Raw genomic sequence first — 6557 nt, forward strand, 5'->3', positions numbered from 1 at the left:
TATTATTAAGAAGAAATATTTTCTATTATTATATGGAAATAAAACCACTTCACTATATAAAATTGAAAACAAATAGTTCTTACTCTAAATTATGATTGGATAAATTGCATTTAAAGCTGTTGTTAAATACAGATACATGCATGTGAACTCACATAGAAGCCAAGAGAGACACCATTATAGGGATTATACCACAGCTAAAGAGATTGAGATTGATGTGTATGTGTCATAAGTAAAAAAAAAAATTTGTAACACAATATTTTAGAAATTATGTGTAAATGTATATTGAAAACTTTTGACAAATTTGGGAAGAGAAAAGGTGTGTGAGTGTGTGTGTACATATATGTATACAACAAACAGTGTGTGTGTATATATATATATATATATATAATTTTTTTCTGAAGGATCATGTGACTGAAGATTGGAGTAATGATGCTGAAAATTCAGCTTTGTCATCTGTCATCACAAGAATAAATTACATTTTAAAATATATTCAAAAAGAAAACAGTTCTTTGAATTTGTAATAATATTCCACAATATTACTGTTTTTACTGTGTTTTTGATTAAATAAATGCAGCCTTGGTGAGCAGAAGTGACTTTGTCCAAACTTTTGACAGGTAGGCTAAGTGTGTGACAAAAAGGCCTGGAATTTAAATTAAATTTAAATCTTAACATCAGCTGCTGCATGAGAGGAATAAAAATGTCTATTTTCAATGAATCATTTGACCAAATTCACAAAACTGGTTTGAATGTGTCATTGAATGAGACTGATTCAGTTCATGAGTTCAACTCACTGACTCAATTTTCCAGTTTATTAACATCCCTTTATCTTTCTCCTTTCTGTTCCACAGGAAATAGTTATATGGGTTTTTAATGACATGAGGGCGAGTAAACAAAAAAGAAATATGACAGAATATTCATTTCTGAATGAACCACTTTACTTTTAAATGTCTTTGTTTTTTCCAGATTCTGTGTAGTTTCAGTCTCTCTCTGTCAGATCATCAATTTTCCACTCCCCAGTTTGAATACTTCACATTCCACATCATTTTTAAGACACACAGAACATATTCTAAGAAAAAACAACTATAAAGTGTGCTATAAACATAAAAATGTAAGGTAAAAATAGAGTGTTCAGGTTGACCTGGGTGGTTGTTCTTAGTTTCAATGTGATCTGAGTGTTTACAAAAGTGCTGCTTCTCTCGTTGTTTACTTTCTCCCAAGAAGTCCTCCACCTCTACCATGAGGTGCAGACATCAAAGGGCGATTTCAGACACGCAAACACACACACATGCGCTATCACACATCAAGCACACAGACGTAGACATAAATACACACACATCTCTGCTGTTTGTTTTTATAGAAGATCTTATCTCTCGTTCCCATTCGGTCTGTGGCTTGATACCGCTCTTAGGTGTTTGATTGCAGGTGGCCCCATATAAGTTGTGACTGAAAATGTGAGAAAGAACACAGAGAGGAAAGTGCCCCTGCTGCAGGGCAGATGGGAGTGTTGCCATTGTTCCAGATTCTTCTGTAATGACTCCCACAACTGATAATTGCAAAGGACCATTTTTCTCCAAAAACGCTCTCAGATGAAAAAAAAAGAAAATGGCGCGCTTGTACACGAGGGCCTTTTTGCCTCTTTAACCTCTTCATTTTCAATCACAAAATGCTCACAACTGCATGCACATGTGTATATCTCTCAGCTTTTTTTATCCAATTGATCGTTTGGCAACAAAACCCAATTCGGTTCACATTTAAGTTCCCTCTATCTGATCACAAAATACAGGTGTAGCAGTGCCTCCAAAGGAAGAGTCCTGTGTTTTCAACATTTTTTCTCCCCATGTGTGACGTTTTTCAGGAACTGCTATTGCATTTACCAGAAGTCACATACAAAATAATGCAGAAATACTGGTTTAATCACATGGCTGTCAATGCAATCTACAAGTACTGTATGAAACGCATCTCTTTAAAGGGACATTGAAACTGACGCCTTGGGAATCATTTTGACCATGCTTCAATATTCGACGCTTTAGGCACCATTTAGCATCAATTACATGACGCGATCCTAGGGCGTCATCTAACTGACGCTTTACCTTTAACGTCAGTTAGATGACGCTATCTAATCCTAACCCTATACCCCAGACCTAAACCTACCCGCGTCATCTGACTGACGCTTAGGTAAAGCGTCAGTAAGATGACGCCCTAGGATCGCGTCATGTAACTGACGCTAAAGGGTGCCTAAAGCGTCGAATATTGAAGCATGGTCAAAATTGTCATTTTAGTGACGCCTTGGGGTGAGAATGCGTTGGAATTTCTCCCATCTAGCGGTGAAATAGTTTTTTAAGCATAAAGGAGGAGCGACGACAGTGAAGATCGAGAGAGGAACAGGCCTTATTTTATGTTGTGTTTTGTTTCTGTGGCCAGCAGTCGTCCGTGAGGGGCTGCTGGTTTTACTTTCATTTTGTATTTGTTTATTTTATTATTAAAGTGTTGAATGTTCGCCAGTTCCCACCTCCTTCTTCCCATAACATCTGAACCCCGTTACAATATATATATATATATATATATATATATATATATATATATATAAACTTAATGCTATATATTTGTGTACTGTAGATCTATTTGTGCCTTTGTTTATCCTGTAGAATTTGTATTATTGTTCATTTGGGTGAATAGTGATGTTGCTGTTGTATTTGTAAGGAATAATTTCGAATGATTTGAACTTTTTCTAGTTTTGAATTCTATACTGGCTGCATAATTAAAGGTGTGGCCGTTGGCATTATTAACAGCTGTGATAAATTTGAAACCTTCAAATTGAATCCCATGCCACTGTCTGGGCATTGTTTTGTCACTTGTCAAGTCACTTGTCAAACTGCACCAAAACTCTGTAAAAAAAAAAAAAAAGTATTTTGTGTCCATTCTTAGTACCGATGATGGATCAAAGAGCAGCCTAAAATCGCAATGATCAGAAAGCCTTTCTCTAAAGATCTGAAGCTACAATTATGAAGATTTTCATTTATTAAGCACAGGCTCTGTCCTATCAAACAGTTCAGTGGAAATCTTGAATCTTCAGATGGAGCGATCTACCATTGGGAGGGACAGGAAGGTGCTTACACAGCTTCTTTATAGTGACTCCCTCTCAACGTCTCCTCTCTAATCTCTTTTATGCGCTGTTATTTCAAACCATTTCACAGGCGCAGTTTTCAAAGCCAATTTGCATAAAGAGAGGAGAAAAGAGAGAAAGCAGGGTTTTATAGTTATAGAAAAAGTTACAGAAAGGTAATACTGACTTTAAGAAATAGAGCCATTGTTAAGAGTGTGTGTTCCGGCGTTTTTGTGTGTGAGACGACCGGAGCGACGCTTTTCTCAAACAGGTCCTGACTGGAAAACAGGTGCTGAAGGGCCTGTGGTGATGAGTGTACGGGCGTCTTCAAAAAAGATCTGATCAAAGAGAGCCAACCCTGCCTGCAGTCAGTCAGCCTACAGATTTATGTTAGCATGTCAGCACACTTAGCGTACAACTAAGACCAGCAGCACAACAAGGCCTTATCATAATGTGTTTCTGAAGAAGAAAGATTAACTTCATGCAGAATTACATGATAAAGGCCTGTTCGCTTTTCAATTTGTGAAAAAGCTGAATTTATACTTCTTATAATGACTTTTCACTGTCTTTTCAGAAGCAGCATATACTTGCAGTCCAAAATTGGCCTTACAACAATACACACACACTGTAAAAAACAATTAGTTCAGTTTACTTAATTTAATTATGCAAACTCGTTGCCTTAATTTCATCAAGGAAGCATAACTTAATTGCATCAAGTTATTCTTACTTAATCCATTTAAGTTTTGTCAACTTAATTCTATCTGTGATCTGAGGAAGCGTACTCCCAGAGTGCATTGCGGCATGAATAAATGAATTGCTTTGTTTTACTATTTTTGGCTTTGTTTTACCATTACAATTTTATTTGCTATCGTTATTGGGGTTATAGTGACAAGAGACAGCAAATAAAATTGTAATGGTCTAATTAATTCAATTATTTTAAAAAACAATTGTTACCACTGTTGTGGTTTGCATGCTGAATGTTGAAGTCTGTGTGTGACTCAAGCAAAATTACAAGATATCGTCACAAATATAGAGGGATTATATTAACCCAATGAAAGATTTATGCCATAAGTGTTAGCAATAAAATGTTAAAAGATCATTATTATACATGAAATATAGCTATGTTATAATTAATACATTCATTCATAACATGGAAATAATTTAAGTATAAATATATATATAATATTTATTACTTCACTTCCTTTAAAAAATCAAATATTTGTGATTTCATGTTGCATCACTGCATCAATTGGAAGATAATTACAATAACATAAATTAAGTTCCAAGTGCCCAACCAAAGGGAACATTAATCACAATAATGGTGATCACAATAAATCAACATGAATTTATGAAGTCAACTAAAGAATTTTGATGTTCTCTTAAAATTTGTAGGTGTATTGACAATAATATTCAAGATGACTGCACAATGAGCGAATGCAAATAAGAATGATGACCGCAGAAGTGGAAGAAATGAGTGAAAGGTCTATTAAGGCCTCATAAACCATTTGCCCCGGCTGTTTTTTTGTTTGTTTGTTTTTTTGCTTTGGCAAAATGGTACCCAAACCAGTCAAGTAATGTTTAATAGGTTTTTCTGAGTAACAAAGGCATAGCATGCAAATAGTACAGATTACTAAGAAATTTTAACTAAGTTCAACAAATTATTAGACATTAAGTAAAGTTAACTTAAAAATTCTTAGTAAGAACAATGTTAGATTTTGCAGTGCACACACACGTTGGGTTTTCATATTTAATGAGTACTTTACATAGACATAATGATTTGTATATAGTAAAACTGTAAATTCTATCCCCTTACACTAACCCTACCCATCACAGAAAACAGTCTTACATTTTCAAAAAACATCACGATTTATAAGCTGATCTCCTCATGGGGACCAAAAATGTCCCCACAAGGACTTTGCCATAATTTTGTCTAAAATACCAGTCCACACACACACACACACACACACACACACACACACACACACACACACACACACACACACACACACACACACACACACACACACACACACACACACACTAAAGTGATTTAAGGTCACCATGATATCAAAATTAACAATTATTTTTTTCTTATGGAATAGTATTTATTATAAATGATTTGTCCTTGCACATCATAATTAATTACAAATTCATGTGCCCTCGTAATCTTAAATCAAAATAACTTGCAGCAACATCTCTTCTCTGATGACGTGTTTATTGGCATGAGGGCGGGACAACCTGTCAATCATTCACATGAGATCACTGTAATAGCAAACCACAACAATCCAATCAATTCCTGATGGACTAAATCAAGCCCTGCCCTAAAAAAAATTCTGAGAAGCCGTTTCACTTGGACATACGTAACAACAGGAAATGAACATCAGTCGCTTGCATTATTCTTTTTAATGAAGCCGGTTCCGAATAAGAATTCTAAGAACAGTCACAAGACTGACTTTTAGTTTCACAAAAACAAGAGTTTTAAAAATGGAGCTGCTCTAAGTTGAACTGGCAGGCTATTCTAGGCCCCACCACCGAAAAGGCTCTATCTCCTCTGCGTTTTAGCCTTGAACAAGGGACTGTCAATAAATTAAGATAACCAGATCTTAAACTTCTGGGAGGGGTGTAGGAACACAGTAGATCAGACAGGTAGTTCGGACCAAGGTTATGTAAGCATTTAAACTTAAATAAAAGAATTTTAAAATCGATCCTAAATTGAACTGGAAGCCAATGTAGAGCTCGCAAATTAGGAGTGATTTTTTCTTTACTTACTTGAAACTGAATACCCGCAAAACTAAATAATGAATGTTTACCAGCCCAACAGATCAACCAAAAACCTAGATAAAGCTGTTTGGAGACTGGCAAGAAAGAGTCCTTTCAGATGTGCAGAGCACTGGATGTGGCATTAAAACGAAACGGGCTGCTGTCCTTTACACTTCAGCTCTTACCTCACTTCAAAAACACACTCCGTCTTCACATGGTGAACCCATCTTTAAGCCGCAACTTCAGAAAAAGCAAGTGGTGAAGAAAAAAGGGAAAAGGAAAAAGTGAGATAGTCTTTAGAAGAAGGTGGAGTGGTAACTGTCATTGATATTTACAGTTCGACTCACACACCCCAGGGCCCAGAGTCCAGGTGGCCCTTAAACAACCTGGTGTGTACACAACTATGTGTGTGTGTTTGAGAGATGGGCTAGTGTGACAGAGCATAACTGAAGTCTCTGTGTGTGTGTGTGTGTGTGTGTGTGTGTGTGTGTGTGTGTGTGTGTGTGTGTGTGTGTGTGTGTGTGTGTGTGTGTGTGTGTGTGTGTGTGTGTGTGTGTGTGTGTGTGTGTGTGTGTGTGTGTGTGTGTGTGTGTGTGTGTGTGTGTGTGTGCGTGCGTGCGTGTGTGTGAGTGTGTGTGTGTGTGTGTGTCAAACGAGGCCTCTCTGATTCATGTGCCTGAATTTTGAAACACTA

The sequence above is a fragment of the Rhinichthys klamathensis genome, unplaced genomic scaffold (assembly GCF_029890125.1).
Source record: "Rhinichthys klamathensis goyatoka isolate OS25496 unplaced genomic scaffold, OSU_Roscu_1.1 h1tg000266l_1, whole genome shotgun sequence".
NCBI lineage: Eukaryota > Metazoa > Chordata > Actinopteri > Cypriniformes > Leuciscidae > Rhinichthys > Rhinichthys klamathensis.